General features: G+C 39.7%; 1 protein-coding gene across 17 annotated transcripts in view; it reads left to right on the forward strand.

The window, feature by feature from the left end:
* Positions 1-12080, forward strand: part of ZBTB20 (zinc finger and BTB domain containing 20) — a 475348-nt gene that overhangs the window by 256555 nt on the left and 206713 nt on the right. The window contains exon 1 of one of the 17 annotated variants that reach the window (XM_051779644.1): positions 1461-8582. The exons of the other annotated variants lie outside the window; for them this stretch is intronic. The gene's annotated coding sequence lies outside the window, so the exon portion shown is untranslated. Of the gene's footprint in view, positions 1-1460; positions 8583-12080 lie in introns of those variants that run through there. 17 annotated transcript variants of the gene reach the window in all.

Raw genomic sequence — 12080 nt, forward strand, 5'->3', positions numbered from 1 at the left:
CTGCGTTACTAGAAATCCCATCCAGATCTTTTATTTTAAAAAATGGTCAAAATGTGCATAAGAAAAGGAGCTATATTAGCTCCTTTAATAAAGTATTCCTTTCACTCTCTGTCAAAAATGGTCACATGGTAAACATTGAACAAAAAAATTTGAAATGTTAAAGGAATAAAACTCTTCAGGGAATAAATTATTTTTACAACTGGCCAATATAAAATAATACCGTACAAGTCTCTTAAAGTAGTAATTGATAAAGGAATAAAACTGCTAAAAGAGTATATTTTTCATTCGCTGGAGCTAACTGTATAATAGCACTCAACTGTATTTAATCTCTAGGGGCTACAGAACAGGCACAAAAATGAACGTAACTTAAAATCGACGAGTGATCTTTCATGAGATCTGTGATACCTGCTGCCTGCTGGCAACAGCCATGTTATGCAGCAAGCCTGCTTGCTCAGCCCTACCATTCTGAGCCTTTTTTTATCTGGATGTTAAGTAGATAATTCCCAAAGCTTCCCTATTAAGTGGAAAAGAATGACCCTTCCAGCCTGACACCTGGGGAAACTGAGACACAGAGAGGATAAAGTCTTTGCCTGGGGTCAGACCAGTTTGTTCTGCCATGTAATATGGCTGTAATGGGCCTCAGTCCTTCTACAGAATGCTGGATGAAAACATGCTAGGAAAAAAAATGTAAATTTTGGTTTCACCAGATACTGCGAAACAGGATTACAACTGTGTTGGACCCAGGTCCTTCAGCTTCACACAGTGCATACATGAATCTCAGTATGGAAACCAAGTATCAGTTTTATATTAGTGTCTGTTTAATTAGAGAACTCTAACATTATATTTTAGAGCTATGTGAGTGCCCTTCAAAGGCTGACCTCACATGAGGGCAAAAACAGACTACCCCAAGAGGGAGAAAATTCTTCCACTATGTGGCTATAATGTGATTCTTGTTTGACTTCAAAACAGATCTGTCCCAGAACTTTCTTAAACTTTCATTGAGGAAAAGAAGATAAATTTTTCATTAAGTGGATATATGCAGAGATTCTTGGTTGAGAAAAATAGAAAGAGAGTGGAGACTTGGAAGAATGCATACAGATGGCATTGCATTTATCCTTCTTATGTCTTGGTGGGTCTTTGAGAGGCCAAGTGATTTCTAGCTTGTGCAGGCTTCACCCAGTGGTGTTCTCTCCCCAGTGTCTCTTCCTTGTTTTTCCATTCACTGCTCAGACTGTCTGTCCCTGCAGAACTAGTTTATTCTTCCTGAGATCAGTCACACTGAAGCAACTGCATGGAATTAGGCATTTTAACTATGTCTGTCAAATGGTTTTTGGTTTGCTGGTGTTTCTCTCATTGCCTGTGACCTCATTCTTCATTAATTTGATCAGAAGTAAAACCAGGGGCTTTTATATGAATAGTCTTAAATTTGGGGTATATTTTAAAATGTAATCCTTCTTTATATTAAAATTACAAGGGCAAAACTAGTACAGTGAATGAAACTACCTTCTTTTCATAGAATTTCCTTATAAAGCTATTGACCCAATTGTATTAAATTTTAACAACATTTGAAATGTAGAAATGTATCTACATTTCACAACATTTCTGGTGTTAATGGCCCCTAAAAAGGAAATAACTGGCTTCTTATTTTCTTGCACTGTTTACCTTGTTTAGTTCTAGAGGAGAAACTTTGATGAGTGGGTAAATATAGTAAAAGATAAATGTGCCTTTGTAAAGTTCTACCCCGTGCATACCCTGTGCCCTTACATCATGTACTCACCTGGTCTGTTCATTGTAAACAGACTGCATCAATTCAGAAATAGTAGCATGCTCTTACCAATAAAACAGAATTTTTTTCCTTTCATAATCCACAGTATCAGTTATAAATTTCTCTCACTAATTATTTTAGGATAGAAACTGTTGTACTTTGAGATCTGGTGGGGTGAAATTTAAAAAAAAAAGGCAGCTAGAAAAAAGATTCACTCTTTTTCTTAATGGGGTTTTAAGCATATAGAAAGAAGTGAGCAAAGAGAGAATGAGAATAAATTGCAGTATTCCTAACATACCAAATAATATATTTTGTTTCTGCCTCACTTCAAAATGACCCAAATCAATGTTGTTTAAACTTGGCTTATTTTGTAGATACCCTTGAGAGTCTGCTAATAAATCAAATGCCAAACAAGTTAGTTCAGTAGTTTCAAAGTGATATACACATAACACATGTAGACAGAATATCACTTGTGCCTGAACCTCACTATTTTTCTTAGTTGAGATCTGTCTCTATTCTCATGGAAACCAACCACTGATTGACAGTAATGCTGTGAACTTCCACTTATTAGCTAATGATGACTTTTCATGAAAATAGGAGCTGAGTGTAGCATTATGGAATATTCATGGAACAAAATTCCAGAGAGAGAGGTCTCAGGGTCAGGAGGAGGGAGGGAATGAGAGACAGATGCCAGATTGCCTGTAGAGAGTCCAAGCATGTGTTTTTGTTTGCAGCAATGATGCACATGCCTTTTGTGGGTGCAATTATTGCTTCTGCCTTTGAAAGTTTTACCATAAATCTGTTTCTCAATCTCCCTTCGTTTTTGACCCAAATTAACCTCTTCTCCATACAGTTCTTTTACTTAACCTCAGTTTCTCTTGGGAATATCTGCGCACCACTATGCTGTAGGTGTTCTCTCCTGAATTTTAGAGGTCACTCTCAAATATGTTTCTGATCAGATTTAATTTGTTAGTATTTCTGTCTTTTCATGATCTTCATGCATTGGATTTTATACTTCACTGAGTCATTGCAATGAACAACACCACATGAGTAAAAAAAAAATTGCCCTTTATTTTTGGTCTCTGCCTACCATCCAGCTTCAGGAAAAGGCATGCGATCTGTAAGTAGATGAAAACTGAGACCTAAAGTATTTGAATATCCATTTAACATATCATGACACTTTCCTTTTAATCTATCAAATGCCTAAAAATCTGAGATCTCTTCTAGCAATAGCTTGTCTTATTTGAGTGACACTTCAGGTCTAATGAAGCTGACTGCAGGTGACTCACAGCTAACTATGCAACAGATGTGGGGTGAAAGCTTTTAGCAGCCATGCACCTCCAAGTGGGAATTCCCAGCCTGTAGTATCTGTGACATTGATACTGCGCTATTTTCCCCTGTCAGACTCAACCTTTATTGTGGACCTGACAGGTTCAAAGTCACATAAGCTTCATCTTGTCGTAGAGTGTTTCAGAGAAGAGGCATTTAATAGTGTATTAGCATTTGTTAGTTTTATTTAGGAAATGGACAAAAAAATGCATCTCAGTGTTCTTGTACTCTCGAGGAGCTTTGAACCTTCTGTGAATTTTCTAACCTGAGATGCCAGCAAGTGTGCTTGAGCTTACTAGGTGAAGAGATTGCAGTTAAATTCAGCTGCCAGTCATGCGATATCTGACTGAATAGAATATGCACTGGTTTTAAATGTTGTCTAAGTAGTCATGAATAGCTAAGTATCAGAATACAGATTCATATCATACTAGGTACACAGTCAGGAACCTTCTGTCCCCTTGTCTTCTGGAAAGAGAAGCTCTTTGATAGCTTAGGAGATTGTTCTGGGGAGATATAGCATGTTGCCTGCGAGATTCCCCAAATGCTTGAGGTGCTTCGCCTGTGGCACATCCAGGACTGATGCTGGGAAAGTAAGAGCCGTGGAATAGCTCACTAATATGAGCCTTGTAATGTTGGGCAAGTCAAGGAGGGTCAGATGGGTTAGCAGAGTTTCGTGGTTTCTGGTGTGCTGCCCACAGTGGTTTGAAGTAACTGCAGTTTTCACCAGTTCTGTCACAGCTGAGTGGTAGACTTCATCCCACGTGGGATGCAAGCACCTAAACAGGGTCAGTCACTTGGGATAGCTGTTGAATATGGATTCCCACTGTCCTAAAGGGACTGTGAGCTTAGTGGGTTCCAGCCTAGAGCTCCCTGCAACCATATTTATCAAGAAACCTATTCTTTTGAGCCAGAGGTGTATATCTGGGCCCTCAAAATAGAAGTAATTTAAATGCATATATATGTATTTTTATTTTATTTTATATAGGGCAGAGTTGCCTGAAGCCTGTTTATTAGTTAATAACCCCCTCCAGGTTACCATCTCTAATCTTGTAACGAAATTGAGTTAATAAATCCAAGATATTATTAAATAAAGTAAGTATTTAATATTGCTTGTCCTCTTTGAATCCAAGTTGCAATACAACAGAATTTCATTTTATAAATAACACCTTTCGTGCTAGCACCACAGGGCATGATTCAAAAGAATCTAAATAGAACATGAATGCTGTAATCAAATGCAGACCCCAGGAAGGCAGATTAAAAAGGCATGTTGCTGGTTAGCACAGCAGACAGGGTAAGTATAGCAGGTTACAGCAGAAAAGCTAGTTACAAAAACAAGAGCACAATCAAATGAAAATTGTTTGCTTGCCCACTCCAAACCATGACTGACCGCTTCTGTGTCCATGACCTATTTTTTTTAAATGAAGGAAGATTTTGAGCGGTTTTTACATTTTAATTGCTTTGTACTAAACAAGAAAACAACGAAAATCTCAACTCTGTGTTTGCATCTGGAGGACACCAGGAGAATCTGTATTTATAGGTGGAGACACTACATCTGGGGAAGACTTTTCCACTAGGTTTAATTCATCTCTTTTTGTTTATCTCATCTGTTTGCACCCACTGCCAAAGGCTGTGCATCTCCTCCCATAGAGAGGAACATATAGCAGAGGGAAAGGCTGCAGGGAACTGCAATGAAGCTTGCCTTGCAGAGAAGGGGAATACTTGCATCCTGCAAGTGTTCAGTGGTGAGGCAGAACTGGCAGGAGCAAAGGAAACTAGTCTCTGAATCCTGTGAAGCCTGGGATCCAGAGGCAGCCCTGTCATGGTATGACTCCCGTTTCAGTGCTGCCTGGCTGCCGGCACGTGCCTGGCTCCCCTGTCCACACCGTCTCGCAGTCTTTCCTCCTTGAGGGTGTCACAAAGGTGGAGCAGAGGTTAATGGAGCAAAAAGCAGAATTAACCTCCATGTGCTTATCTGCAGCTGCTCCCAAGGTCTGGTCACAGCATGGCCTGTCTCTAAGCGCAGAGGTTTAGTTGCATGGACAGATGCATAGCGGGAAGGAGAGAAAAGTCAGGGTCTCCAAGCACTCTCTTGCATCTGCTGGGGTTCTTCTCTCTGTCTTTGCTGAGATGGGGAAAGCATCAGCCTTTTTGAAGCTTGTCCTCTCTAGACTGGTATACAGCAGGCAGAGAAACCCTTAGGTCGTACTGTTGTTTTTAAAATGCTTCTGTTTAGCTTTGTATTTTGTGTGTGTTCACATATGCAGAATTGAAAGCATTGAGTCTTCCAGTTCAAGGGCTAACAGCCAAGTAGGGGGCAGAAATAAAACTCTGATGATTTTATTTATGTGTGTATGTACAGATGTACACATTTATATTTGTGTATGTAACACAGTTATGAATATTAAAAAATATTTTATGGAACAAGCTTGTGTTATAATAAGGTACCACCTCCGAGACTCCCAGTTATTTGCATACAGGTCTCAAGAAGAAGGAACATTAGTACAGTTGCCTCACCAAGCTACTTAAAGAATGAAAATATTTCTGTAGGCAGTCTGTTAATTTACTTAAGCAGGTAGGATGAAACTAGCCTAATGCAAATAAGGAATCACAAAAACTAGTCTGTGAACAGTATTGTGGAAAAAAAAAAAAGAAATAAACCTTCCAGAGTGGTCTGCTGTACTCAAGGTAAATGAAATATTTAGTGGTGGCAGCAGCAAAAAATGAAATATGAGATCTTGCATCCCAAGTTATTAGTGACCTGTTAAAAGACAGGCTGAAAAGTGCCTTTACCAAATTAAAACTTTGAAAAAGGGCACAAATGGGAAATGTCAAAATAAAAAATCTGAGGAAAATGATTGTCCTCCTGGCTCTTATTATTTTGCAGTTCTGAGGCTGCGGCCACTGTTAATGCTAGTGAAACAAGAATGGCACAGTTCAGCCTCCTGAAGTCTGTAATGGAAATAGTCTGAGCTGACAGGCAGACACATGAAATTTACTGAGATTTTAATCCGTTTGCTGCATGTTTTTTTATCTAGTCTAAATTTCAGAAATTCCACAGGCTTTTTTTTTTTTAAATAGAAGATTTCATTTAGTTCTCTGTACCCTGTGTTTACAGTACAGCATCCCTAATGCTTAATGATACTAAATAATAAGAATGCCAGAGTACTTAATTTAATGTCTGCTATTGATCTCTGGACTGTTTAGCAAATGACTTATTAAACATAAGGCCATATACTGCCCCCACTTCCATCTACGTAAATTACCTAAAGGCAGCTAAGGTATTGGGAACCTGAGGTCAGTTGATCAGCTTGCTAATTGTGTTTCCTGCTTAGAAATGTTAAAGGTTTTCCTCGTCACAAACAGGAATTTCTATTTCAAATTCTGTTCCATTATCATTTGTGCACCACTCTCCTCTCTGAGCACCTGGCTCTCTGGACACCTCTCACTAATAAGGTTTCACTTGCAAGAGCTCACATTAGTCTCAGTTTTCTTAAATATTTCTGGCAATGCTGGTAAACATAAACGTAGCGAGAAAGGTGAATGCTGAGCTGATTTGTAAATGAGCAAAGCCTTTCTTGGTGAGGTCAGATCAGCCAACAGCTTCTCTGTCACCCAGTGTCCTTCCAGGTTAAGGACCTCTTTGGTACCAGCATGTATGAGCTAGATGATCAGATTTACAATTTGCCAATTAATCTGGTAAGATTAATGAGACTCACGTCCTTCACGCAGCTCCCCTGGTGCTGTTTCAGTGATGTCACTTCTACTGCTCTGTCTTAAGAAATCTCTTGAAAATGCCTCCTTTTATTTTATTAAGATCACCTTGGTATTGTAGATCTCGAAATGCTTTAACAATAGCTTCTCCTAAAGATCTGAGCCTGAAGAAACTGTGATTTACTATAAATTTTGCATTAAAGGCTTTTATTTTCAAACATACTTCAATCTTAAGCTTGTCTCTGCCTTATCCACCTGCACTGTAGACTGATTGTTGCTAGCAAAAGTCTATGATAGCAATATTTCAACAGCAACAATGCACAGGTGTAAAACTAATTAGTTTAAAAAATATGTTTTCATTTGTGTCCTGTGAATATGGTAGTCCTCAGGAATTCAACAGGTTAGGCAAATTTTTTGAGAATTGGTAAACTGAATTTTGGGGTGGGCACTATGCACTTTTAGCATCACATCGCAATCTTAAAGGTGGAGTCCCCTAGAACTGAAGTGCAGGTTGTGCCAAGCCATTTTCAGTTATCTCATGATCTTTTAGTCTTTTACCCCACTTTTCCTCTGAAGTAGGTCCTCACCTCCTGTACTCTGGTTTCCTAGTCAGGACCCAAGACACAGCACTGCCAAGCACCTCAGTTCTCATCAGCAATCTCTGATCTTTTACAGCTGTACAGCGAGACAGGTTTAATAAGCTCGCTAATAATGACTTGTAGCATACTGGCTTCTCATAGACTCGGGCCATCTCGCATTCTAGGTCTCCAAATGGGCTTGATAAATTATTTGAATTACTCTTCCAATTGCCATCTGTAGTTCCTCATGAAGAGACTGCTATTTGTTGTGCGCCATGCCAAATCGTGCAATAGGTTTTTTGCAAAGCTAGGGACTGTACTGAAATCACCAAACTCATGTCACTTGTGAGCTGCAGTATGATAACGTGTTAGTTTTAAGTAGATTACACTTGTAGTCTCGTGAGGTGAGAATGAAGGCCTTGGAACTCTGGCCCGTAAATCTCAAAAATTATGGGGAGATATGAGAGAAGAGAATTTCATCTACCTCAAGTTTTTAAATAGCTGTATAAAAATATACTTATAAATATGAATCATAAAATGTGAATATTAGGCATAAATAAATATACACATATATGCATACAGATCTACACAAACAGATGCATATACTGTGACCTTCTCTTCCTTCCCCTTGCCTTGAACTTCCTCCTTGAATGTGTCCTCATGGCGGAGCAATGATCATCAGACCTAAAGAAATTCAGCACTGTGTGAAACCTTGGAATACTGACATCTGTTGAATTTGGACAGTTTTGTTTGTCTACTGGGAAATCGCATGAACTTCCCAATATTTTTTTTTTAAGTTCGCGGTGCCCTCCTCCTCCCCACCCCCTCGCTCAAGGGAGGGTGGCTTCAGGAGACATGGCTGCTTTCTTGCTTTCTGGTGTGGTGTAAAGTTTTCCGTCGAGAGACAATAATGTACATTCCTCTGGCAGGACGGGATGGATTTTTTTGTTTCTCTTGCTGTTGTTTATTTATAAGACATTTCCTCTTGCTTAGTGGAAGTTTGATCGTAAGAGGCTCCAGTGATTTTCCTTCCCACCTCTCCCCTCCCTAATTTCTCTGCCTCGGCACTCGCTCTGGAACAGAGCGAACTCAAAAAGCCCATCGGCGCAGGGCGCGCTTCGCAGCCAAGCCCTGCCACTCTCCAGAGACTGTGAGGTGATTCTCCTTCGTCACTGCTTGGACCAGGAACCACAGCCCTGGTGAGTGGTGAGCTCCCAGAATTTGATGTGTCAAGGCTTCTATTCTCGGGGCCGCCGCGGCGAAGCAGGAAATAAAGGTTTTTTTGTTGTGTTTTGCCTTTTTTTTTTTTTTTTTTTTTTTTTTTTTTTTTTTTAGTATATAAAAGCAAAGATCAGCAGCAAGCACAGGAGGAATATGAAGCTCGGAGCGCGGAGGCTGCCGAGCGGAGTGCGGGGAGCCCGGCGTCGCCCGGGCAGGGGGGCTGTGCCCACCCCGGCATCCCCACCGCCACCAGCGGGGGTCAGGCTGGGCAGCGCGGCCGGGCTGCGGCGGGGAGGGCGGGCAGGAGGGGCTGGGAGAGCCGGAGAAGGGCGGGGGGGGAGATGTTAATCCTTCGCTTGGAGTTTCTGTCTGGCAAGTTTTCATGCCTCTGTGTTCTGAGCATTTACATTATGCTCTGAATACCTGATTGCCCAGCCAAGCAGAAAAGAAACTCTACAGTGGATGCATAGTAAAAGAAAATGCTTCTGTGGAAGCCACCTCTGGGAATAGGAAGAACTAGTTGGTTTATAGGCTGCTGGTCCATTTGAGGGAGAGGGAAGCATTGGATTTTATTTTTTTTTTAACTCTCTCGATTCCCTTATGTTCTCTGTCTGCTGTATGGGGAACTGGAAATCAGAAAAAAAAATGTACTTTGAAGAACTTTATATACAAAATCTTGGATACTAAAGAATTGAGTGTCTCAGCCAACATCAAGGTACTTACACAGAGTTATTTTCAGCTGTTGGATAGGGAAGATGAGACTTAGAAATCTGCAGTGATTTGCTCACGGCCACATGGGAAAGCCAGCAAAAGAAAAAGGGGTAGGATGAACATCTCTAGTTCCAGGCCCAGACTGTATCCTTTTGTCCTCTCTTGCCCCACTGAATGTATCACTTCTGTTAATATATTTCTGCTGTGGTGATAAAGGCGGCCAGGGCAATGTGTGGGCTGTTCCATTCATCCTTCATCATCTTCCATATTATATGACTTGAAGCAATGAATCATTTCTTGACTAACATTTTCTACTCTTAACAAAGTAGGCATATAAGAAACACAGGGCAGCAGTCAAAATATTTGTATTTTGAGTTATTATCCTGTTCTTTGAAACATGTCCCTGGCAAAAGACCAAGATCTTTAATGGCACCAATATATCTCACATGGGATATTAACTAGGAAGCATTCTTCTCGCCTTTGTCTTGCTTTTGAGTAGGATTCATTCAGCACATGTATCAACAAGCATGTCTCTCTGACACCAAGGGAGATAGCCCCTCTTCAAATGCTGCTGGTCACCTGTGACATACAGAAAAGTCCAGTCACCTTTTCCCTGGTTTCATGCCCAGTATAAGTCCCAAGGACGGTACGTAAAGGCTGGCGCTGAGCAGTCTTTCATTGAAGTTTTCGGGGGCTTTGACATTGATTTCAGAACTGAGCTCAGTACCAAATCACGTCCAACCCATATTAAAGTACTTGCTATTTCTTATAACCAATAAGTAAAGTCATGTAAGATTTGGTGGTTTTAATGCTTTGCAGTTTTTGCAAATATTTTTGTTGGTTTCAATCCATGTGGCTTGTCAGTCCCTACCCCTGCTTCAATTTCAGCATGCAGTTTGGCTGCCTGGAAGCCTGAAAACTTCAAGTGAAAGATAGACAAAACCTCTGAGTTTCATCTGGTTTTGTATTAGAACCATAAAGAACTGTGAACTTCTCTTTTTTCATATACAAACCCCTAAGTTGACCACAAACGTTTTTCAGCACTGAGCAGCAAGGGTTAGCTGTTTCTCTTCGTTCCCTGGTGCTGCAGACCTCTCTCTGAACTTCAACTAAATCACCAGCTCTCAACAAAACCCGCAATTAAGTTGGCTGATCCCTTCAGTAAAGAGTCTTACATACACATAGAAATAACCTTTACATACATCAAAGCCTCAATCCAAATGGTCCCGGCTTTTGACTAAATTGATGTTAAGATCCCGACTTAGCTGTTGCATCACCTTTCTACAGTGTACTCAAAGCAGCTGACAGATCAGAACATCCCAAACTTTCAGGCAGTTCACATCACAGATAGAAACATAATGGATTTTTTTCTTTTCTCTAAATGGGCTATACTGAACGCCCACACACACTTTTGGGTCTGATCTTTGAAGCTTATCTCTGATTTACTTTCTCCCTCCAGGCAGTGTAAGTCTGAAAGACATAAGTACTTCTGAAATGGAAAGTTCTCAAAGCACAGTGCTAAATGTCTGAAACTTCAGACTTCTGCCTGTATAACACTTGTTCTCTGGATATACTGAAGTCAAGGACTGTCACTCTGGCATCTTTCACCAAGAAGGCAAAACAATGTTTAATCTCTTTTTTAAGAGTCTCTGTGTTGCTCTAAACCTCTTGATGTTTAAATTATTTAATTAATTTATTTATTCTGTAATTCTCTCTGGTAGCAAAGGAACTCGTCTTTGCTGGTATTTATGTACAGCAATGTGGAAAAAATAGACAGTTTTGCTTATTATGGTATAAGCTGCTTATTGACTGTAAGCCAAGGTTCTAATGGTTTGTCTATGGTCTAAAATCATTAGGGTGAAAATCTGCAATTTCAAATCATATTCTAACATGCCATTTAAACACTTTGGGATGGTAAGATGATAAATTGTCTCATTAGTACTAGCTTCTTTGTCTACTGTGTAATAGTTTATCATAGTTGCTTTAAAAAATTAAAATTAATACATATGGTCATTCTTTTATACATGCACTGTCTGCTTCTAGCAGTAGCCATTTTAGTTACAGCATCCCTTTCAAGTAGTAATCTCAAGTGCTTTACATGCAGTGCCAAATTAAAACCTCTCTTTTACCCATAGATAAAGTGGGAAGGTTGTCATCCTTTCTCTGACACCACCAAAGAGAAAATAGTATTCTTTCGCTCATGTTCAAACCACCAGTTTGAACATTTGAACTTTTGGGGAAGAGAATATATATTTATGGAGTAGAATGAAAACCACTGTTTTCTGCACAATTGTTTGATGTGATATGCTGCTTGTTCTATGACTGTTAACTGCATCAGACAAGAACAAAGCACAGAAAAAGATGTAATGATAAAGGTACACAGATTCATAGGTACTGGATGCTACAGAAGTACAAGAACTTAAGCAATATCCAGAGACAATTTTTGCAGTAAAAGTACATAAAAGCAAAAAGGAATAAAAATGCCTTGTTTTGAGTACATTGCCTGTTTTAAGGTATTCTCAATTTGTTTTCTTATTTTATAGTGTAAGCCTATCTTTTCTAAAAGTTGAACAACAGCTTTTTTTTCCTGGGTCACAACACTGAAGCAGCACTAATTTTCCTTCCTGTAATTCAGAAAAGAAAGTGAAACTTGATTTTGAATTAAGTCATATGACGGGGAAAGTTAGGAAAGTAAGAGGGATTTGCAAGTTATTGAGATAAAGCAACCACTAACTACAGATCTCTAATTATCAACTGCAGTCATG

This window comes from Manacus candei, unplaced genomic scaffold (genome assembly GCF_025592945.1).
Source record: "Manacus candei isolate 608988 ecotype Guabito, Panama unplaced genomic scaffold, ASM2559294v1 h1tg000014l, whole genome shotgun sequence".
NCBI lineage: Eukaryota > Metazoa > Chordata > Aves > Passeriformes > Pipridae > Manacus > Manacus candei.